Source organism: Diabrotica virgifera, chromosome 5 (assembly GCF_917563875.1).
Source record: "Diabrotica virgifera virgifera chromosome 5, PGI_DIABVI_V3a".
NCBI classification, from domain to species: Eukaryota; Metazoa; Arthropoda; class Insecta; order Coleoptera; family Chrysomelidae; genus Diabrotica; species Diabrotica virgifera.
Window position 1 is genome coordinate 75,570,728 of NC_065447.1, and position 26,120 is coordinate 75,596,847.

At 32.9% G+C, this 26,120-nt stretch overlaps 1 protein-coding gene across 2 annotated transcripts in view; it reads left to right on the forward strand.

The window, feature by feature from the left end:
- LOC114326685 (F-box/WD repeat-containing protein 1A) overlaps positions 1-26,120 on the forward strand; it is a 321,344-nt gene that overhangs the window by 49,564 nt on the left and 245,660 nt on the right. The window contains exon 1 of one of the 2 annotated variants that reach the window (XM_050650155.1): positions 8,297-8,440. The exons of the other annotated variant lie outside the window; for it this stretch is intronic. The gene's annotated coding sequence lies outside the window, so the exon portion shown is untranslated. Of the gene's footprint in view, positions 1-8,296; positions 8,441-26,120 lie in introns of those variants that run through there. 2 annotated transcript variants of the gene reach the window in all.

A 26,120-nucleotide genomic window follows, 5' to 3' on the forward strand; every position in this document is an offset into this window, starting at 1 on the left:
TGAAATCTCAATCACGAACGTCGCAAAAAATCCTTATATTTTTTATATTTACCCCTGCCCCACCCCTTTGTCGGCCACGCAGCGTTCCACCCCTGGAGATTTTACTTAGTTACGTCATGACCTACTTATTCCCAAATTATGGTGCACTATCTCGATCATGAACGTCACAAAAAAAAATAATAAAAACCGCGACTTTGACCCCTTATAACTACCCTCTTCCTCCACTCTGGTTTCCGGCTGTGGGAATTTTACTTAGTTTTGTCATGTTCTACTTATTCACAAATTTTGATGCACTATCACGAACGTCGCCAAAATCCCCTTATATTTTTTATATTCACCCCTACCCCCACCCCTTTGTCGGCCACGCAGCGTTCCGCCCCTTGAGATTTTACTTAGTTACGTCATGACCTACTTATTCCCAAATTTTGGTGCACTATCTCGATCATGAGCGTCCCAAAAAAAAATAATTAAAACCGCGACTTTGACCCCTTATAACTACCCTCGTCCCCCACTTTGGTTTCCGGCCGTTGGGGAAAGTCATGTACACAACTAATTTAACATATCCCCGTATAGTTTTTCCATATTACTTATCACGCACAAAATCCGCTTCTATCTCTCCGACTATTAACATAATAGCCAAAATTACGCAATATTAAAACTTAATGCAGTCCTGTTATTTTACTTTTTTTTTGTCTCTCTACTTTTTTATGCTTCTTGTGGACAGTAAAGAGATCGTATCTTGCTGTCAACTACCCTTCATTTGTGCATATTGTTTTTCAATCCCATGTTTGGAATTTTTAATATTTTATTTGGATATCGATTTCTTTATACAGTACATACAACACAATTAAATTTATGTAAATTCCATGTGAGCGACATGAATAATAATGATTGTTTTAGACGAAAAATATAAGCGCGCGTTCGTGCACCGTTCCTACCCACAAACGAAGTTAATCTCTGCATATAAAAGAGTCATCACTGAGGACAAAGAAATAAATAAAAAGTATGTATTTTATTCCGGTCTTCAACTTTAAAACCAGATTTTTTTAAGCGAGCCAGTTTATGATACGGATGTGATTCATGAATCGGGTCAGTTCGAAACGGTGTTGTACTGATTGTCTCATCGGATAATTGCTTTAAGAAATTGCCGTACCCCTCGGTGATTTCAAAATCATTATCATTTGATTTGTTTTAAATTACTACGACTATTATTCTATACTAACTTTAAAGCTAGTTTAGACGCTGCGATAAATGCGAGCAATTTATCGTAACTATCTAGTTGTTTCAATTTATCGTCGTGAGTAATACTCGGTATATGTTCTACATATAGGGCTCTTGTAAACCTCAGAAGGTTAATGTGACGATATGCGATATATGAACCGACGACCCAGGAAATTAATCAGGAGTCGCATTTATTTCTCAACGCGTAATAAATTTAGAAGCAAGGAGGTATTTGACCCAACGCGTCAGATGACAAGATAATGATAACTACGTTCAGCACACATAGTCGTTGGGTAGGATAGGATTTAGGCCCGGCGCAAATTGAACCTAAGCCAGACACAACCTGCGCCGGCGGGACGGGTGACCCGTGCATTTATTTTTCTAGCGTGCCGCATATTGAACACAAGCCAACCCAACAGTTCGCTATCGACGTGGCGAATAGAGACTGGCAAAATCAGTGCAAACGTGTAACGGTTACTATTGATACCGGTTCTCAGTGGTACTGAGTACAAATACTGATTACAAAATACTGATGTATCTGATCCTTGTACTGAATTGACTAGGCAACTTAAAATCAGTATTTCCGTACTTGTAACTATTTAATAACGTTTTAAAAATATCTTACACGTCCCTAGTAGTCGTAGCGGTATAACTTTCGAAAACATCCGATTTGATCAAAGCGGGTGTATAAAAAGATATCTTACACTAAGGGCCGGTTGTTCGAACGCTAATCAACATTGATCACTATCAAATATTTAATTACTGTCACAACTGTCAATGTCAACTTTGGTTGGGTTGCTGAAAACATAATTGATTATAATTATGAGATTAGTTAATCAATTAACATAACAATTATTAACATAATTGATTAAGTAATTTCATAATTGTAATCCGCAATTATGTTTTCAGCAACCCAAACAAAGTTGACATTGACAATTGGTGACAGTAATTAAATATTTGATAATGATCAGTTTTGATTAGCGTTCGAACAACCGGCCCTGAGTATTTTATTTCTGCACATAATACCTACATATTTAAAATAATCTCTCCCCTACTGCTCGGTCATAAGGCTTTGGCCACACGGGCGATTTTTTACGGCGCTGTAAGAGCCGTAAAAATAAGCGCGAAAATGGGTCTCACGCTGAGAATAGTAGATGGCCAGACTGAGCTGTAAGATATCGCGCAGCAACATCGAACCAGCCCATCTTTGGCGTCGTGTCACAAACGAAGGGGCGAATTCATTTTACTGGCGACACGCCGTAATTTACATCCACGTGTGGCCATGCTTTTTACAGCGCTTACTGCCGCGTAATTTTACGGCGCCGTAAAAAATCTCCCGTGTGGCCTAAACCTAACTCATATTCCTCAAATTACTGCTCGTATCACAATCATTTACAATTACTGCCGGATCGCAATCATTTACAATTACTGCAGGTCATAATTCATAATCCCTCCGTTACTGATCGGTCATAAAAAATAACACTATCTGTAATAAACAAAAATGTAATATGCCGACAAGTTGAATTTGAGGGTAATACGATATTTTTATTGATCAAGGTTTAAGTAACATGAATATTTTCTAATAATGTGTTTTTGTAAAGACATAACTTTGATTATTAATTTCGTATAGCCGCTTATTAGTCTACCAAAAGTTATCAGAATTTAATGACAAAGACAACGCGTTTTCACTCGGGGTGTTGACTATGCTAATATTTCTTTTTCTGTTCCGTTATCGCGTCGTTCGGGTCAACGGCAGTCTCGTGCGTGAAAGTATCACAAAATTATTTTCCTAACTAGTGTGGAGAGTGATACTTTCACGCACGAGACTGCCGTAATTTTCCTAACTAGTGCGGAAAGTGATACTTTCACGCACGAGACTGCCGTTGATCCGAACGACGCGATAGCGGAGTTCGGGCAAGCAGTCGAGTGCGGGGAAGACACTTTCCGCATGAGTTAGGAACAATATTTTTTCTAGAGCCGTACGTTTGGAAAAAAGCCACAAAAAATAGAGTTATGTATATCAATTTTTATTTAGAAGTGAAAATACACAAATCAATTCTTTGGCAAGGTTGTCAAAACCAAACTTTCAATATAATGGGTTACCACGACGACGATATTGGTTTCCATGACGACAATTCAAAACCATTGTAATTTTCTACTGATCTGACTTTTAAATATTATGTCAAAATAATTTTATTTCATCGAATTATCAGTAGTAATTGCACAAGAGCTCTAAAATTATTGAATTTTTCCCGAGTGTCACTTTGGCAGTTTTAATTTCACGAGCCGAAGGCGAGTGAAATTATGTCGAAAGTGTCACGAGGGCAAAAATTCTATATTAATTTTAGAGTTCGAGTGCAATTTGTTGCGATTATTTCATGAATAAAACTGTTCAAAACCAAAATTTTATTGTAATTTATATATGTAAGTACCAATTAATTAAACACAGAGTTGTTATAAATATGTATTTGACGGTTGAAAGTCATCCCTTTAATAATTTTTAAAACATTTGTCATTAATGTCACTGAATGTATATTTTCGTAGCAACGAAGGGCATCTGACGTAATATGCTTAACGACGGGAGATTATCAAAAATTATCATCTTAATTTGCATGTCTGTAGCTTTCTATTGGTCAGAATCTCCTATGAATGAAATAATCGCGCTAATTTCATTAAATTATGAACACAGTAAGATAAATTTGAAATAAATTAGTAAATAATATCTAAATATTAGTTTATTGCGTGTATTATAATATATTATAATGCCATATTACAAGGTATTTTACTTTCCCGCACGCCGTGCGGGAAAATTTACTTTCACGCACGCCGTGCGGGAAAGTGCAACTTTCGGAAACGAAAAGCGTGCGCGAAAGTGGTTCTTTTAGCACGGCCGTAGAAAAATAACAACTATTTTCAATCAATTCTATCTTGTAGGAAATTTCATTGCAAAACTTTTTTGTCGTCATAAAATTTTTCTAAAATGCATAGTGCCGAGATAATATCTTGCTATATTATAGCAACGAAAATGAGAAAGAAAATGAATATTTCCAATTTTTTTATAAATTCTTTCATAACAAATTTAGCCCACGTGTTGAAGTGACTGCATAATGAAATTATCATTTCTATTAATGGTAGGGGAGTCCAAGCGGTGACTTTTGCAGTTACACGAGCGCGTCAGAAAATCACATGGTGAAAAACCTTGTACCCTGTAAATGTACCACTACTATATAATATGAACTCTTAATACAGAGGCGTTCGTTGGGGCCAGTCCGTAAAAGATATATCCTTAGAAAAACTCGATAACGTCAGATTAGCTAAGGTAAGTTAAGTACATGAAGAACACTGTATATTTGTATATTCTAAAAATCTGTCGATTTGAGCGTGGCGTAAGAAAATGGGAGAGTCACAAAGTTTCACAAAAAAAAACGAATATTTCGCGAAATGAACGAAAGATCGTAGAATTGAAAAATACGTGTTTCACGGAGAGAGGTAGAGGGTAACTTTAAAATTTTAAATAGGAACTCGGCGATATTTCGCGAAATGAACATCAGATAAAAAAACTGAAAAATACGTGTTCCATATTTTATAAAAATCTATCGAATGACATCAAACACGACCATTCACCGAGCTGGGGTAAGGGGTTACTTTAAAATCTTAAATATAAGCCCCATTTTTTATTGCAGATTTGGATTCCTTACGTAAAAATGAATAACTTTATTTCGAGACATTTTTTCGAATTTTAGATAGATAATATCATTGCATCTGAATCTATAATCTGAAAAAAGCGATTGTTGGAAATGGAAAATTAAATTAAACAAGCTGAAAATGCGAGCATTATCATAACGAAAACTTTGTTTATTTACGTATTTTAATTCATAATATGGAAAATTGCTATTATGAAAAGTAGTTTAGAATTAATAATTATGTTTAATGTGCAATTATATCATTATAATTTAAATGTTATGAACTATAAAGGTAGTTTACTCTTAATCGAAATTCATATTTTTTATATACCTCGTATAAAATTAATAAAATTTTATATATGATGGTTGCATCATAAATCTTAGAACATGAAGAGATTTTTATGAAGAATAACTTTTCTTCGTCAAGTTAAAAATAAAAGAGTTATAAATGAAAATGTTGTTGGTATCCATAATTTGAGAAAAATCTTCAATTTTTTTTCCGTTTGAAGAATGTAATTGCACATATCCGACCATAATTTTTTATACCAAACAATATTATTTCCTATACTGTCGGTTCGCTAAACTCAGACACAACTGGCTAGTGATTTTAGTCAATAATTTTGCCAAGTTGTAATTTTGCCAAGTAATTAGTAATTTTGCCAATTTTGTCAAAATTCGCAAAAAACAAAAAAAATTACCTACTAAAATCACTAGCCAGTTGTGTCGAGTTTAGCGAACCGACTATATTTTAATTTCATAGCGAATGGAACAGTCCATTTATCATAAAGGGGAGGCCGTATACTCGTTAAGCTGTTAATAAAATAAATTATTGCTTTTAAAATATACTCAAATTGTATTTTTGAACATCTTATTTATTTTATATAATAATTAAATTCACTATCAAATGTCATTGATGTTTTATTAATACTTAATTTAAAATTTAGTTTGACATTCACGAAGTGTCAAACTCAAATGTAAATAACCTATGCTTTGCTTAACAAATCGAAATTAAAAAACTAGCCTACGATTTCAGCTGGACGTGTAGTGTGTCGGCAGAAAATAAAACGATTGTGACGTCACATTTTAGACTTTGAGGTCGATTATCTCGAAAACGGTTAGAAATATCGAAATGCCGTTTTCAGATTTGGATTCAGAAGAAAAAACTACATGAGAATCCATCGATAAATCTGATCTGTGTATTGCAGGAGCGGCAACGCAATAACACACACACTTTTGCGAATTTATAAACGAAATGTTTTCGTTGAAAATGGAAAGTCCCCACTAAAATTGAAAACTTGACAATCTTTTCGGTTTTAGGACCTATTCTTCACATCCCAATAGGCCCCCATGACGCTTTTACTAACTGCAAATTTAGCATAAGTACCGACCTCCCCTACTATAATATTTCGAAGTGATTAACGCCAAAAAATAGTATCATATAGCTACGATTGACCCAACCCAAAACAGATACCGTCCGCTCTAAAAGAATGTTGAGTAACATAACTTAGGATAGTTATCTACTTTTTATGGCAATTATTAATGTTGTTGAAGTATTTTAGCAAACAGTGTCACAAACAAATTATATTAGCTATTGATAGTCGTAGGATTTTTAATTTGTCATTTGACGCTCCCCAATCATTAACCTAAATATTATTTTTTAGTTGTTCAGTTGAATCGTTGCTTATTTACTAAATCCGCAATCAGTGTAAGTTAACAGAATAGACATAATTTAGTACATTTATTATACTTTCAATTTAGTCCAGAAAGCCACAGCGCATCCGCTAGGGAAAATATTCTAATTCGGATTTTTTGCACAATTTTACTCAAAAAGGACTCCTTTTAACAAATTTGCATGTTGCCAGGACCAAAAGGTGGTCAAAAATTTTTTAAACGTTTTTTTTTTGTTTTTCTCCTAAAATTATTTTTTTTGCATGGAAAAAGTTTTTTTTAGGTTTTTTGGATCATTCCAAACAGAAAAGGCCTTTAGTGACTTTTCTCTAAAAATGATAGTTTTTGACATATAAGCGATTAAAAATTGAAAAATTGCGAAATCGGCCATTTTTAACCCTCAAGAACTATGTGAAAAACTGAAAATTTGAATGTTGCCAAGGTAAGTAGATATTCTTTAAACATCGATTGATGAAATCCCGAAGAATTTTTTTCAATACCATATTCAAAACTAGTTTGTTTTTTAATTGGTAATCAAGCGTGCGCGACACTATTTTCCACCGAGAGTATGGTGCAAATGAAAGGAATAAATTCGTTATTTCGTAAACCGACGACTTTAAGGAAAAATCCCGAAACAGGTCGATTTTTATTTTTAAGTTATGATATTGTGGCGTATATCGTATACTAGTGACGTCATCCGTCTGGGCGTGATGACGTAATCGATGATTTTTTTAAATGAGAATAGGGGTCGTGTGGTAGCTCATTTGAAAGGTTCTTCAATTTTCTATTCAGTAATGTAAACATTTACATAATTATTTATACAGGGTGTCCTTCTACTTATTTTTTTGTCAAATAATTTAATTAATAAAAAATTTTTGGACACTCTGTATAAATAATTATGTAAATGTTTATATTACTGAATAGAGAGTTGAAGAACCTTTCAAATGAGCTAGCACACGACCCCTATTCTCATTTAAAAAAATCATCGATTACGTCATCACGTCCAGATGGATGACGTCACTAGTATACCATATATGCCACAATATCATAACTTAAAAATAAAAATCGACCTGTTTCGGGATTTTTCCTTAAAGTCGCCGGTTTACGAAATAACGAATTTATTCCTTTCATTTGCACCATACTGTCGGTGGAAAATAGTGTCGCGCACGCTTGATTGGCAATTAAAAAACAAAGGAGTTTTGAATACTGTATTGCAAAAAACTCTTCGGGATTTCATCAATCGATGTTTAAAGAATATCATTTTTAGAGAAAAGTCACTAAAGACCTTTTCTGTTTGGAATGATCCAAAAAACCTAAAAAATCTTTTTTCCATGCAAAAAAAATAATTTTAGGAAAAAAACAAAAAAAAAACGTTTAAAAAATTTTTGACCACCTTTTGGTCCTGGCAACATGCCAATTTGTTAAAAGGAGTCCTTTTTGAGTAAGATTGTGCAAAAAATCTGAATTAGAATATTTTTCCTAGCGGATGCGCAGTGGCTTTCTGGACTAATTGAACAAATTTTGCCTCAAAATTGTTAAAATATTGTTGGGAATAGTACACATACACTTGATCAAAATGCAGTAAGCAATGATTTTCAATATATCATTGGTATTATATTATACTTAATTATTGATAAACCATGTCTTATGTAAGTAGTGTAAATACTGCATTTAATTATAATTCATTTTTAATTTCCTTTATTTTTAATTTCAGGTAAGGAAACGAGTTAACAATCTGTGCGGATGTTTGATTCAACATACTCTTTCTGGATAGTCATTTCGATTCGAAACCTAATTGTCTCTACGTATTCGGTCGGCCGGTTGATTTCCAACAAACGGTAAATCGAGCGGGTTTCTGCAGGTCCTGAGTAAGTACTTCTACTTTGAGATTTATTATAAAATGCTGAAGAGTCAAGATATTTCTACTAACGATAAAATATAATTCTTGTAAGGGGTAATTGGGGTATAAAAATGACTTTAAAAAAAATATATCTCGAAAACTAAAAATTATTTTTATTTGGAATTAAGACATATAAAAGTACCTAAAGTATGTACTTAAAGTAGTCTAAAAAAATTTTAGCCAAAAATATTTTTTTTTCATTTCACAGCAATTTTTCGTCAATAGCCTTTTTTCTTGCCGTGGACATGATATCTGGGTTTAAATTCATCTGAAATCAAAAAATTAAAAATTTTCTTCTAGATTATACCTCTGGCTAATGAAAGAACGAAAGAATTAAAAAGAACGAAATTTGAAGGTTTTACATTACAAGTAAACACATTTTCGACCCCAATTTTTAATTTTTCAAATTAGATCATTTTCAAAGTATTTTTTTGTATAAAACAAAAACCATTTCACTTAATAAAAATTCCTTCGTTCATTCACTAGCCAGAGGTATAAACTATTAGCAATTTTTTTATTTTTTTGATTTCAGATGAAGCTAGACCTAGATATATCATGTCCACCGCAAGTAAAAAGACTGTTGGCGAAAAATTGCTGTGAAATGGATAAAAATGGATATTTTTGGCTGAAAATTTTTTTAAGAGTTAATAAAAATAATTTTTAGCATAAGTAATTTTTATACCCTCAAGACCTATGTAACCCCTTAATTTATTGTAACACGAGAAAAATTACTGGATCCAAAATTTGGTAAATTTAAACAATTTTAAAATCTTTTTATATACTTGGCTTGGTTGATGTCACGGACTCCGCAAATTTTGTAATCCATTTTAAAAATAGTTCTAGGCTGCCTAGACACCTGAAATTTTCAGGATAGCTTAGAACTAGCTAACAATGCAATATTTAACTGCTATTATACAGGGCGATTAATTATTAGTGGGGTGAAGCTCCGTAGATCCGTTATAGTAATGTATAGCGATAAAACTTAATAACAAAAATTGTAGCGAACTTTGAGCTTTATATTACAAAATTAGTTAGAATGTTACAGGGTGTTCGATAACATAGTGGCAGACCAAACTTATGTTTTTTTAAATAGAACACCCTGTATTTTATTTTATATTCGAAATCTTCGTAACTTTTCGATTACAAAAATATAAAGTTTTGGTATATTGTACGGGGTATTTACAAAGTTATAACCAATTTTATATGAAAATCGTAACAAGTTTAACTACCTGTATAAATAAAAGCAAGCAAAAGGTCAATGGTTTATTGACGTCATATTTTTTTAATTATTGTCAAAATTTTCGTAAATGTTTGTTTTGCTAATTTTCTTTATATTGAATACAGGGTGAGTCAAAACGCAAGTACATTATTTTCTCAGTAATTTTAAATAGAACACCCTGTATTTTATATCATTATCGAAAAGTACCATTACCATACTATAATTTTTGTATAACATTCCCTATGTGTAAATTTATTAGTTTTCGAGATATTTTCATTTTTCAGAGCAAAATTATTAATAATTACGGGTCTAAATCTATCCAAATTTTAAGTAAGCCATTACTGAATAATTGTCTAAAACTTACAAATTACGATTACTGATTATCAATCTGTAATCAGAGTTGGAACAATTTTTGTTATTAACTTTTATTACTATCTATTACTTATAACGGATCTACAAAGCTTTACTGACCAATCACACTGTATGGATAAATCGATATTTTTTTTATTTCAAACTATTTTAAAAATGTGACTAATGCAATGATATTTTAAATTACGTTATAAATCGATATCTACAAATTGATGGTGCCTCAGTGGCATTAGACTGCAGATCGAGAGGTCCCCAGTTGGAACCCGGCTGTTGCGTATCTTTTTTTAATTGTTTTAATAAATAATTAAAACTTTATATACTTAAAATTATATATACCATTTTAAACAACAGTGGTATTTTAAAAAATACTATTTTATACTAGTGTAATTTTTGGAATCATAATTATAAATAACAGTTAATACACATACCAAAAATTCATATTTAATAAGTTAATTATTCTTTCCAAATATGTTGTGTCCTACAATGTACAGCCGGTTCCTAAAAAAACTGATACGACTCTTAGTAAGATTTCATCATGTTGAGCAGTGTATTTGATTGATCTGACATTATATTTATTATGACAGACAAATAATAAAATAAACAAACAACAAACAACTGATTCATGAAAGAACTAATAAGTTTTTTAGAAAAATTTAAACGCAGGATGAAAGATTACATTTTATTACCGAGGGCGGAAAGCCCCTTAGAATAAACAAGCAGTTTCTATTGAATGAAATATTTGAAATTAAATATCACACTTTTTTTTATTTTCAGCCCTGTAACTTATTAAAATAAATATTATAGAAGTTTTCAGGGACTTTCAGCCCTCGGTAATAATGTAGTCTTTCATTCTGAGTTTAAATTTTTCAAAAATATTTATTAGCTTTCTCAGGATTCGAAAAAAAAATGAATACAATTAAAATACATTGAGAATTTTGACATGCGTCACAATTTTGCATTAACTCAATGTAAAATTCTAAACTGTTGAATTCCAGCTTCCCTAATTATTTGACATCAAAAGACATTAGAAACTATTTGTAGATGATTCAAATCTGTATTGAAAACAACTGTTAAAATTGGTCTACGTAATTAAACATATTCCAAAATTTTGTAAAAATGTAATACATTTCAGTTTTCAGCCCAAACTTAGGCCACACACAATGCAATAATGTTCACATTTTTGAACTGTCAATATTTTTATTTTATCATCTATTGTTTAAAAACAATACAGTTGATAAGATACCCTCAGTTGCGGAGAAAGTATTAATAATAAAGATTAATAATAAAGTCTAATAACCGTGGAACAGAATAAGCTATCTGACAAATTTTAAGATTTGGCAGTGACAGTATGTAATTATTAAGTATTTATCCTTCAAAATACACTGCTCAATTTTCTACAAAATACGCGTCAAGAGTCGTATCAGTTTTTTTTGGAACCAGGTGTACATGTACAATAACAAAACCGTGACATTATCAAAAGTACTTTTTCTACTCTGTCATATTATGTATAAATTTTTAGTTTGTGAAAACTGTGATTATAGATAGCAGTGCGTGAAGGATTTAAAGTGTGCGTGAAGTAACAATGTATTTTAAATGGGATTTACTTTTTCGCACTGTTTTTAACTTTCGCGTTGTCATGGTGACAATCCTTAACTTTCGCGATGCGATAGTGATGACAATATGAGCAATGAATTACAACAAAAGTTTTGACAGTTTTGTGGTTTGAAAGTAGTTAGAATTTTTAAATGTCAAAGTTAAATGAATTCCAGTGACGAAGAGTTACAGCTTTTTTATTTATTTATCGTAGATAAAATATTGTATGAAATTGTGCGTGAAGTACTTTTTGCGAACTTACGCGATTTATAGCACTCGCTCCGTTGTCGCTCGTGCTCTAAAATTCGCGTGCGTTCGCAAAAAGTATACTTCACGAACTGTTTCATAAATAACTATTATCTTATATATATCGGGTGTTCTACAGCATTCGCCGTTTCCCGCATCCTATTCGCCATGCTTTTCGGTCACGAATATCTTCCTCGTTGAGTTGTCTACTGTTCATTGCTTTCTCTACATCTTGTATCCATGTTCTCTTCGGTCTGCCTCTTTTTCTTCTCTCGGGTGGTACATACTGGATCATTTTCTTGGGCCATCTTGTTGGTCCCATTCTCTGGACATGCCCGTACCATATTAATCTTTTTTGTTCTATTCTGTCTATAATATCCTTTTCTACTTCCATTCTTTCTTTTATTTCTTCGTTTGGGATATGCTGCAGTTTAGATATTCTGCAGCTTCTTCTAAGCGCGTCCATTTCTAAAGCTTGAAGTCTTTTATTTTGTCGGTCTTTTACTTCCCACACTTCCGAGTTGTACAGGACAATTCCTTCCACGATAGTTTGGTAGATTTTTTTCTTTGTCTGATTTTGCAGTCCTGTACTCCACCAAATGCCATTTAGCTGTTTTATAGCTTTTCTTCCTTGGCTTATTCGATATTCTATATCTTGATCGCATGTGGAGTTTTTGTCAAAAATTGAACCTAGATATTTAAATTCATCACATCCTTTTATGTATTCCCCTTCTAATTCTAAGTCTTCAGTATCACCTCCGACTACAAGGTATTCAGTTTTCTCCATGCTCATTTCCAAACCCCATTTTTGGTACTCCTCTTTCAATTTTCTAATCATGTAACTGGCGTCATCTTTATCAGCAGCAATCACAACTTGGTCGTCAGCAAATAGCAACGTATACAAATAAGAATCTCCTACTGGTATCCCCATTGTTTGGCATTTCCTAGTCCAATATTTTAACACATGTGTAAGGTAAATTTTAAATAAAGTGGGCGACAGACAGCATCCCTGCAAAAGGCCTTTCGAAGTTTCAAAGGTATTTGAAAGTTTCGTTCCAATTTTAATTGCTGTTGTTGCATTAGCATAGAGATCTTTTATTGTTTGGATGTATTTTCTATTTAAAGTGGTTTGTTGTAATACCTCAAACATTTTTCCTCTGGGAACGGTATCGTATGCTTTTTTTAAGTCTACAAATACCATGTGAGTTTCTAGATTTCTAGCAGAACGTTTTTCTAGTAATTGCCTTATGCAGAAAATGTTATCTGTGCATGATCTACCTGCCCTAAATCCACTTTGTTCTTCGGAATCTTGCCACTCCTTTTCTATCCGTTTCTTTATTATTCGTCCGTACAGTCTTCCAACTGAGCTGGTCACACTAATGCCTCTGTAATTTTTACAATTTTTTCTACCACCCTTTTTGTATATAGGGGTAGTTATGGAGTTTTTCCACTCAGAGGGCACGCCACTATTGCCTGTAAGGCATCCGTTGAATATTTCAACTAAAATTTCTTTTGCCTGTGTCGTGCTGTGCTTAATGAGTTCAATTGGAATACCTCCGGGACCAGGAGCTTTATTGTTTTTCATTTCTCTTAACGTTAGTTCTAGTTCTCGAATAGTTATATCTTCTAGTTGTTCCAGGTTGTTTGGGGCGATGATGGTTTGCCTTACATATTCCTGTCTATTCTCTTGCAATAGGTTTCTAAAGTATGTTTCCCACTCGTTTACACTTATAAGGGATATCTGGCATCTTTCTTGTACGTTTTGTCTTGTATTTGATATTGTTCTCCAAGCTTCTCTGCTTTTTGTTCCTCCCATAAGAGTGTCTATTTCTTCACATTTCTTCAGCCACATATTTTCTTTGGTTTTAATCACTTCTTTTTTTGTTTCCATTCTTATTCTTGCGTAGGTTTTTCGGTCTTCTGAGCAATTGGTACTGAGCCATTTTTGATATGCTTCTTTTTTTTCCCTCGTCTTTTCTTTTAAAGAATCTGTAAACCAAGGGTGATTAGTGTTATTTGAGGATTTTTCCCCTAACGCTTCGAATGCAGCTTCATGTAAGCACTTTTTTAGCCGATCATATTTTTCATCTGCTGTTCTTGTATTAAACTGTGTATTGGTTATCTTTTGGCTCAGTCTTAATTTAAAAAGAAAGGAGATTGAATTATCTTTCAGTGCGTCGATGTTGTATTTGTACTGAGGCGGGTGTTCTTCTGTAATCTCTTCCTGGGTCTCTTCAATTTTGTTGTTCAAGATATATGGAAAGTATAGATCTGCTCTGAGTAAAAAGTGGTCAGTTCCACATTCTGCACCTCTATAGACTCGTACATCTTTCGTCACAATTGATGATTTCTGCTTCATGATGACGTAATCTATAATCGATTTCAATTGTCGGGTTGGCTGCGTCCATGTGTATTTATGGATGGATCTGTGTTGAAAAAATCCATTCGTTATCCGTAAGGAATACGCTTCACATAGTCCCACAAGTCTTGTTCCATTGTTGTTAACAGTTTCTTCGCCAAATCTTCCCACAATGTCGTCATTGATCTTTGACCCAGTTCTGGCATTGAAGTCGCCCATCATGATAATCTCTTTTCGGTTGCTGATTTTTGAGATGGTGTCCGCTAGGCTTTCCTCAAATTTATCTTTTACATCCTGGTTTGAATCATCGGTAGGAGCATATACAACAAATATTTCTAATTCTCTGTTATAGAGTTTTAGACCTACTCTTAAAATTCGTTCATTTACGTATTCCCAATCTTTTATACTTTTCTTATATTTCTTGCGTATTGCAAATGATACTCCTGACTTTGCTCTGTTCTCCTTCTTCACTCCGCTGTAGATATGAATGTAGTTTTCCTTTTGTTCCATTCCAGTTCCTTTCTTTTTTGTTTCTGTTAGAGCGCAGATATCTATGCGATTCATTGTTAGTTCTTCAAAAATATTATGTTTTGTAGAGATTCCTTGAATATTCCATGTTCCGAAAATCATCGTCCGAAAATCAACTATTATCTACTCTGTCATATTATGTATAAGTTTTTAGTTTGTGAAAACTGTCATTATAGATAGCAGTGCGTGAAGAGTTTAAAGTGTGCGTGAAGTAACAATGTATTTTAAATGGGATTAACTTTTTCGCACACTTTCAATGGGTTTTTTGGCACACTTTCATATAATCAAATATCCTTAACTTTCGCGTTGTCGTGGGGATGACAATATGAGCAATGACTTACAACAAAATTTTTGGCAGTTTTGTGGTTTGAAAGTAGTTTGTAGTAAATGTCAAAGTTTTAAAAATTGTAGAATAGAAATGAATTCCAGTGACGAAGAGTTACAGTTTTTATATTTGTTTATCGTAGATAAAATATTGTATGGAACTGTGCGTGAAGGACTTTTTGCGAACTTACGCGATTTATAGCACTAGCTCCGTTGTTGCTCGTGCTCTAAAAATTGCGTGCGTTCGCAAAAAGCATACTTCACGAACTGTTTCATAAATAACTATTTTTATTAGAGTGTAATTTTTGGAGTTTTAAGCATTTTATCGTTAAATCGTTTATCGTTAAATTATTTTATATTCTTTCCTATAAATAATAAAAAGGTTTTATTATAAAAAAGTTCTTTTTTATAAAAGTGTAATTGTTATTTTAAACATTTAAAAGACAACGTCCGTGTGAAGTTATCAATTGTTGTCGTAAGTTCCAAACATTTTAAATTATGTACAACTTTTTTATAATGTGAAAGAAAAATTTAAAACAAGTTTAGTTTGTGTTTTGCTTATATTTTGACAAAATGACAGTGTTTTCCATTATTGATTACACAAACGAATGTTGGATTAATTGAAAAACAATTTAAATTTAAACTTCGAAATTGTTGACATTTATGTGCAGCCAGACAAAAAGACGAGTATAAATTAAACCATGGATTTTGGTGCATTAAGTGTAAAAATATGTATTTTATGCATTGGTACATTTTTTTAAGGACTCGCGAGTACCCGTCTGAACTGTATTTATATAGGGTGTTCGGTAAAGAATGGACCATAGCTTAACCTTAGATTCCTGAGGTTAAAATAGGTCGATTTAAGCTAACTTACCTCAGTCCAAAAGTTGATAATAACCGAAATACAGGGTGTCAAAGTTACACTTTTTTTATTTATTTTTGAATATTTCTTAACAGACATGGTATAACACAAAATTTGGTAAGCAGGGGTTTTTTCGGACGAGAAATCTAAATTCGCCAAAAAGATGCATTACCCAGAGGGCGCCACATACGCCTTTCACCGCTCAATTAATAGGTTCAATTTTTATATTACCCACTCTACATACCTTTTGAATCAAAATTTTTATTCTTTAATATTTTGCTTAAAAAAGGTATACTACATTTATCTCACTAAACTCAACCGTTTTCGAGATAAACGCATTTTAAATCTGCGAGGCAACATAATTTTTGCATAATATCATTGTATTTACACCCGAAAAATAACTTTAAACCATACAAATTTACAAAAATGTATCGCAAATTTCTTCAAATGAGAAATGAGAACTGGCACAATTATTATGGTTTCAAGTTTATTTTTCGGGTCTAATAACAATGATATTATGAAAAAAATATGTATCGCAGACTTCAAATGCGTTTATCTCGAAAACAGTTGAGTTTAGCGAGATGAATGTAAAAATCCTTTTTTAAGTAAATAAGAGAATAAAAATTTTCCTTCAAAAAGTACGTGGAGTGAGGGATAAAAAAATTAAACGTATTAAATGAGCGATGAAAGACGCATGTAGCGCCCTCTGGGTAATACATCGTTTTTGGTAGCGAATTTAGATATCTCATCCCAAAAACCCCCGCTTACCAAATTTCGTGTTTTTATCCCATGTCTGTCAGGAAATATTCAAGAATAAATAAAATAAAAGTTTAACTTTGACACCCTGTATTTCGGTTATTATCAACTTTGGTACTAAGGTAAGTTCGCTTAAATCGACCTATTTTAAGCTCAGGAATCTATGGTTAAGCTTTAGTCCATTATTTACCAAACACCCTGTATTCGCGGTGTGCAAGTACTTGGAATGGAATTGAGAAACGATCGTGCGCGAATAGCGGAGAAATATTACAACTTTCTTAAATAATTCATATTGTCAATTGAAATTGTCAAATTGACGTACATTTCATATCTACTGTCATTTAAGAAGAACAATTATATGTTGCTCCACAATGTTGATATGATATGCAATTATTATATAAAGGTAAATTTAATTAATTGTATTTTGCTTGCAGTACTGCATTTTAATAACTAATTTTATTTACTACATACAATTGTTTACGTTTTAATAACATAACCTGAATCTTATTTTTTCTTCTTATTATTTTTTTGGACTATGGCCTTGACAATTATCCAGTAACCAGGACTAATATAATTGGCCAATATAATTAAAAGTGCGAATAAAGTTGCAGAGCGTAGAAATAGGTGTCGCTTTGCCGAACTTGCACGGTCCCAATATTGTAATGTGGTTTTGGGCAGATAAAACACCAGAATTAATTAAACATAATAATAAATCAATAATAAAATTAATTCATTAAATTTGCAAATATTATTTAATTTTTAAAAATATAGAAAACATAATCTTCGCGCTAGTCTACAATACAGCCACTGTACCACTTTTTTATTTATATTTCAAATGTAAAATCATAAAAAACAAAAAGTAAACGGTAAAATCATAAATATGTTTGGCTAAAAAATTGTTTCCAAAACATGACACTAATGCTTCTATTTGTACGTTCGTAAATGCACATTTTTGCAGCTATAGCCGTCGTGACAACGATCGGTTCGTTTTGAACGAGTATTGCCGTCATGCCACGTCCGTTAACGTGTTAAAACCAGTTGAACTCTGCGAGTACCGCCAGTCCATCAATTTGTAAGATAACGCTTAGAAACTCCATAGAGTCTTAAAAATGCTAAAAAATATGCGAGGAAAATTCATTCAAAGGGCATAAACTATAATAAAAAGTTCGAATGTTTGATGTGAGATAAAACTGCACCAAAATATTCTGCCTAATGTAGACGTAATGTAGATGTAATAATTTTCAATATTTTTAGCTGAATTGTGTTTTTGCAACTTATTTAAATTCTTAACTTTTCTGTGTGGAAATTTTAAATAAAATAGATTTTTAGTTTTTAAAATACAATTATTTGAATACATGTTGTTTTTTCCCTTCAAGACCCATTTAACTCCTTAAGTAGCTCTGCGTGGCGACCTACTTATATCGCCCAATAAACTTTTTTGTAAGAGATAATATTGCCGCCCCTTTATTTCCCAGTTTATTTTGTTGTACTGCCATAAAATCTCGTCTTTTTAAATGTCAACAAGATATTTGTGATGATATTGTGCCTTAGTTCGGTCCTACAATAACAAGCAAGAAGATGACAATCGTTTTACGAACTGTGACCTATAAAGTGAAATGTGAATTTGCACAATATGGCAAATTCGTGTTTGACCCACATTTACAAATTTGTCGTCTCTGACTCCGATGCGATGTCATGTAGTACTGTCAGAGAATATATAAAATTTTAATGTTCTGTCTGATCGATAATATACCTATTTCTATTTGGAGCTATTGTATAGAATAGATAGAGGCTAATATCGTTATCGTTTATTAGCGTCCATAAAAGTTTACAAACTTTTGTTTTATGTTATTTGGTTTACATATTATGATTCTTGTACAGTGTGTCTCCACATTGGTTTGTATTTTGTACATAAAAATTAACCTTTGAAGATAGTTGTTAGAATATACAACGTTAAAAGTAGACGTTACTCTATATTTGTACATACTTTGGCAATATAGAAGTTCCAATAATGTAATGTCAAGAAAAATATAGAAAATACAATGTCAGTCATGTTCAAGTAAAAGGTTTTCCTATTGTCCCGTAATTGAGTGAATTATAATCGTTGTTGGTCATTTAGTCAGTTCACCTTACTTAATTTATAACAGGTTACGGGTCCAGCTCATGTGTGAACTGTGAACAGGTGAAAAAATATGGCGACCAGCAATAACGATTATAAAATTCAAGTCGACAAACTTGAGGGTCCTGAAGACTGGACAAAATGGAAATGGCACGTTTCGATGTTATTACGAGCGTATGCACTTGAAGACATTGTGAACGGTGTGCGTAAGTGTCCCAAGGTTATTGAAGATTCAACTTCATTGGAAGTAGAGAAGCATCAACAGTGGTTAAAAGACGATGCAAAAGCGGCAAGTTTGTTAGCAGGTACGCTAGAAAAAACTGTTGCCGAGCTCGTGTTGACATGTACTCACGCTAGTGAAATATGGGACAAATTACGTGCGCGATTTGAACGTACATATCAGTACACAACGGTTAAACATGTTAATAATTGAAGCCTTTTTTAGAGTCCAGCGTGATGAAAGAGAAGATATTAGTACACATGTTGCGAAGTTGCAGAAACTGTAGATTTTAATGATGAATTGCAGAAGCATGATGAAAATGTTTTATTCGAAAGAATGTTAAATGGTCGGATCTTATTAACTTTGGGTAAAGATTTTGATAATTTCAAAGATTTGTGGGACACGATACCATCAAAGAATCAACCTTTGAGTTTATTGATTGAGAAATTGTGTGCCATTGAATTACGTGACCAAAGTACCACAGAATCTTTTGCGTTTGTTGCACGCAATAGCCCGACAGAAAAATACAAACAGAGCCAAAGTACAACTGCTACGAAGTCAAAGAAAAATGTACATCGTGCAAAAGAGAAATTTCCATGTCATAAATGCAAGAAATTAGGCCATTGCATTGGGCGAGAGAGTGTCCATTGAAAAAATCTGCTGAGAATGTAGGTAAGGATAAAAGTGCTGCTTTTTTGTCTGTTGTTTTAAGTGCCTCATCTAACAATTGTGTTGAAGCTGGGAAATGGTATTGTGACAGTGGAGCCACAAATCATATCACTACAGATAAGCAATATTTCTCATCTTATACAGAGTTTGCCGAACCCGAAAAAATATCACTTGGTAAGAAGGATGTATGTATGTATGTTAGCCCAAGGACAAAGAACGGTGAAAATTCAAACGCGTCTGAATAAGAATTGGAAAGATGCTGAATTGAAGAATGTTTTTTATGTTCCTCAAGCAAGCGCTCATTTGTTTTCTGTGAAAGCTGCTGCACAAAGAGGGTTCGTTACAGTACTCGACGAAAAAGACGTAAATCTACATGATAAAAATACTCTTGAATCTGTAATGACTGGGTACTTCAGTAATGGCCTGTATGCACTTGATATACGTGTTATGAGACCGACCAATACTATTCAAGCAAACTTAATAGAGTCAACAGATATGTTACAAGTATATCATGAAAGATTTGGTCATCAGCATAAGCAACACGTAGAGAGGGTCTTGAAGAAAATAAATATAGACATTGATGGGTGCAAAGAAAGCTTTTGCGATGGATGTGCAATTGGAAAAATGCATAGATTGCCATTTAAAACTAGGATCAATCGGCCATAAGTCACTGGTGAGCAGATCCATGCAGATGTGAATGGACCCATGTCTATAGAATCACTGGGAAGAGCACGTTATTACGTATGTTTTAGAGATGACTTTAGTAAGTTTCGTAAAGTTTTCTTTATGAAACACAAAAGTGAGGTATGTGTATGTACCTTCTTAGAAATTTTTTTAAATGAATCAACTACAAATGGCCATGTAGTAAAGCAACTGAGATGCGATGGAGGGAAAGAGTTTGACAATAGAAAGGTATCTGAACTTCTTGCGAGTAGAGGTATAGAGCATTGTATCACTCCACCCTATACACCTCAGCAGAATGGTGTTGCTGAAAGGGAAAACCGTACCATTGTAGAGTGTGCTCGTTCCATGTTAAACCCATGCAAGTTGTCCAAAGAATTGTGGGCAGAAGCATGCAATACTGCAGTGTATCTTCTGAATCGCACAGGAAATTCATCAATTGAGAATAAAAGTCCCTATGAATTGTGGTATGGAAAGCCAGTTGGGAGTTTGAAACATTTAAGAATATTTGGCACTGAATGTTATGTTCACGTAAACAATAATTTTCGCAGTAAATTTGATGATAAGGCGATACATGGTTATTTGGTTGGTTACGTGAATGACAGGGATGGTTTTAGAATATGGATTCCATCTGAAAGAAGAATCGTATCGAGCCACGACGTACAATTTAAACCTGAGGCTGCATGCAATTTGCGAATTGTAGAAGATAAAGCCGAATCAGTGAACCAGAATCAGTCGGAATGTTTTAATGTAAATGAAAATTCCAAAGAAGTGAAAAGTGTCAATGAAATTGTGAAATCTGAGAATATGGAAAGTGTAGAAAGTACTAGTGAACGTCAAGAAGGTAATAGAGAAGAAAGAAATAGTGATGGTGTTCAAGAATCTAGGCGTTACCCTACGCGTGTTAGAAAGATACCAAAATTGTTTAGCTTATCTACTTTTCATGTTGAGGGAGAGTGTTAGACTATACGTTAAAAGTAGATGTTGCTCTATAGTTGTACACACTTTATGTATTTGACAATATAGAAGTTCCAATAATGTAAGGTCAAGAAAAATATAGAAAATACAATGTCAGTCATGTTCAAGTAAAATGTTTTCCTATTGTCCTGTAATTGAGTGAATTATAATCGTTGTTGGTCGTTTAGTCAGTTCACCTTACCTAATTTATAACAATAGTTAAGTCGGGATGTCATTTGATCTTGCATAGCGAGCTACCACAAATTTTATATGTAGTTCTAACCCATAGAGTGGGGTCAATAGTAGTGTAAATTTAAAGTAATTCTGAGTGTTGCAGCGACGAAATCCATTGGATCCAAATGCCGAAAACGTGGTAATGAACCTTTAAAAGCGTATATTGTTCATACCCTTCGGGATTACTTTTGTACTTAAGAGTTTTTGGCATCGCTGATTACGAATTTGACATTATTTTTTTTAAACAAAATGGCGGTTTCTACATGGCGGAAAGACATTGAAAATATCAATCAAAACACAAATTTTTTACAAATCTGACATTACTTTTTTTTTAAAACAAAATGGCGGATCAAATGTGGCCGAAAGGAATTCGAAAATTGTATTTTAAACGCATATTTTTTTGAAATTTTATATTATAAGGGACTTTGGAAATTGCTGATTACCGATACATTTTTCTTTTGAAGTATAATATTCAGAACCTCTTACTTATGTACAACCGCCCGTACATACTCAACAATCGTCAGTATCATGTAGTATGCGTCATTTCACACTTTTGTATTCAAACAACTGCCAGCAATGCATAGGCAGTTAAACCAATGTTATTCTGTATCTTCTTACTCTACATTTTGAGATTAATGAACATTAATCTCAGAATAATGCAGAATTATGTACTTTTTGAATTATTTTTTACGAAATTTTGATTATTTCAAGTATATTTTTACTGTTTATTTATTAACAAATTTTATGCATTTATTGTTATCAAATTTTTAGTAAAATTTTATCTTATATTAATACATATTTGAAGAAGAAGAATCTGCTTTACAGTGATAAAATTGATAAACTACAAAACGTTTTACAGCGTTTTCAATATACGCATTCGTTTTCTCTTTCACTGCCGGCCAAAATAACGTCGTACATGGTTCACTTTTCCCTGAGCTATGAATAAGAATAGCTCCGTTCTGATCCTTATACCCGTGTATTACGACTCTACGGTAGTATTAGAAAACAACTAAAACATAAAAATCTCTAAATAGAGACTTATTTTACCCTATCACCACGTTTTCAGCATTTGGAACCACTGTGGATCGTGAGAGTATGATCTTAGCTCATATTCCTAAACCAGATAACGAATGAATTGGACTTCAATAATTTTAGAGCCAAACTGGTGCACAGAATTCAGCCACGGAGCATACCAGACTCAAAGCTGAAATTCTGAATGTGTTTGCTGCATCTTCTCACGAGGCTCCACAGTGCTTTTGGATAATATTGTTGTGTGTTCCTAACTTGCGAGGCGGTATTTTGTATTTGTTTTTTTTTAAGATAGTGCCTCCAAATTATTTGAGATGCTGTTGATATTTGAGCACAGTATTATTAAAAAAAAAACGTTCTGTTGATAGTTTGCTTTTCGTGTTATTTAGGAGAAAGCAGTTTGCTTCACAGTCTTATTTAGACTTGGTATGAGCCTCTGCTTTTTAAATTATTCACTATAGTCCTGTCGCCAGGGGGGGTACAACGGCCTCGTTAATTCAGATGGACTTACCCAAGTTTTTTTTATGTATTTTGACCCGTAGAACACGAATTTTTTGGGTAACAGTTGATCCGGATGTCGATAAGATTGTTATAGACCAAGAACTTGAGGAATCAAATAACAGCGATTTTTGGCAAAACAAAACAATATTTTGTATTTTTTGGGTCATTTTAAGCAAAAAATATTTCTACAAGTTTTTTAGTAGGATGCACAGTTTTCGAGATAAACGCGGTTGAACTTTGAAAAAATCGAAAAACTGCAATTTTTAAACCCGAATAACTTTTAATTAAAAAATAAAATAGCAATTCTGCTTAGCGCCTTTGAAAGTTCAAGTCAAATTATGTGGGTTTTGATTATTTGCATTGCTAAAAATTTATTGTGTTATTGTTAAACAAAGCTACAAACAACTAGTGCGTGAGTGATGTTTCTATGATTTCTCATTTAAAATCGAACGAGTAGGTAGAATAGGTACTAGTGCAATCAAGACTATTTCTACGTTACATGCGTTAAAACGCATGTAAAAGCACGGGAAACCCTACGTGTTTATAGCTTTGTTAAACAATAAAAAAATAAATTTTTACCAATGCAAATAATCAAAACCGATATAATTTGACTTAAACTTTCAAATGCGGTAAGCAGACTTGCTATTTTATTTTTTAATCAAAAGTTATTCGGGTTCAAAAATTGCAATTTTTCGATTTTTTTAAAGTTCAACCGCGTTTATCTCGAAAACTGTGCATCCTACGAAAAAACTTGTAGAAATATTTTTTACTTAAAATGGCCCAAAAAATACAAAATATTGTTTTGTTTTGCCAAAAATCGCTGTTATTTGATTCCTCAAGTTCTTGGTCTATAACAATCTTATCGACATTCGGATCAACTGTTACCCAAAAAATTCGTGTTCTACGGGTCAAAATACATAAAAAAAACTTGAGTAAGTCCATCTGAATTAACGAGGCCGTTGTACCCCCCCTGGCGACAGGACTACTAAGAGTGAACAATCATCTGTTAGATCATTCGCATATTCAAATCTCTTGCAGCTGGGAAGTTTGTGTGAAATCACATACAAAAATCAGATCTAACCAAAAATGCGAAACCGACAACATAGTGAAATTCGTATTACAGTGAAACCTCGATAACTCGGATTAATCGGGACCGCGGCCGATCCGGGTTATCGAAAATCCGAGATAGCCGGAGAATATGGTAAAAATTAATCAAATACGGTATACTTACAGATAAACTCCGTTAGAATTGAAATAACATGAAATATATTTATAAATATGCACAGTACGTACTCATTAAAATTACTAAAAAAAAACACCAAACACAAACGTAAGCAGACAGAAGGGAACAAACAATACAAGACACACAATACAGTCACAACGATGTAATGTTATTTAAGAACAGTGAAAACTAAAGACCATTGTTTATAAAAGAATTTTTTAAATAGTCTTTCCTAAACAATGCTAAGACAGTTTGAAATAAAAAGGAATAGGTACTACAGACAGGTGGCTGTTGTTTCTGCGGCGTGTGCTATGAGTCATTTTTAATATCGTATAGTTCAAATTACATACATACACATTATCTTTCAAATATTATATTACATACATTTTTATTGTTGAAAGGTTTGTCTGATAATTAACTATTTTGATGGGAAATAAGCCACAAATAAATTGAAAAATACAAAATATTGAAAATCAAAATGTTTATCTGATGAAAATCGGTCCGGGTTATCGGGGGCCGACTTATCGGGGTTCCACTGTATAAATAAAAAGAACTGAAAATATCAGAACTTCACATAAAATTTTGCAAAAATACAGGCACAGCTTTTCTATACAGAGTGAGCTTTATATATGGAACGTCTCAATTATCTCGGAAACGGCTTGTACGACTTTTATAGATTTTGATAGGTAAGGGTCTTCTAATATGGCTGATATAGTGGTATTTACATTGTCAGATCTTCCGTTTTCTGTATAACTTTCTTATTTCAAATGGGACGCCCTGTATATATTTTACATTTTGAAGTCCTTAAGAAATATTTTTCATGTAATATTTACTTTACCTAAATGCCGTAATTTCTGAGTTATTGCTAAAATTGCTATTTTAAACAATTTCTTAAAACAAGTTATAAAAATCAATTTTTTCGGTCCGGGCAGACATTATTTTAGGTTCTTTGAATAATTGGTCACAATAAAGGTATTTTGTAGTTTTTCTCTTAAGTTGATCGTTTTCGAGTTATAAATAATTAAAAACTAAAAAAAAAACGAAAAAATGACGCTTTTTTCAAGGCTCAAAAACACAAGAAAACAATATAACTTTTGAAATTACGAAGTGCATAATAAATTCAAGTTCCAACCTTCTTCTGTAACGTTCCCATAATAATGTTTGTCATGTCCTATTCCAAAATATTATTTTTTTAATTGTTAATAAAGTGCCTGTAAGAAGACGGGCGATCTAAAATAATATTTTAACTAATAGTCCAGAAAGCCACTGCGCATCTGCTAGGAAAAATATTCCGATTCGGATTTTTTGCACAATTTTACTCAAAAAGGACCCCTTTTAACAAATTTGCATGTTGCCAGGACCAAACGTGGGTCAAAATTTTTTTAATTTTTTTCCTAAAATTAATTTTTTTGCATGGAACAAAGTTTTCTTAGGTTTTTTTGGATCGTTCCAAACAGAAAAGGTCTAAAGTGACATTTCTCTAAGTTGATAGTTTTTGACATATGAGCGATTAAAAATTGAAAAATTGCGAAATTGGCCATTTTTAACCCTAAAAACTATGTGAAAAACTGAAAATTTGAATGTTGCCAAGGTAGGCAGATATTCTTTAAAGATCGATTGATGAAATTCCGAAGAGTTTTTTGCAATACAATATTCAAAACTCCTTTGTTTTTAATTGCTAATAAAGCGTGCGCGACACTATTTTATACCGACAGTATGGTACAAATGAAAGGAATAAATTCGTTATTTCGTAAACCGGC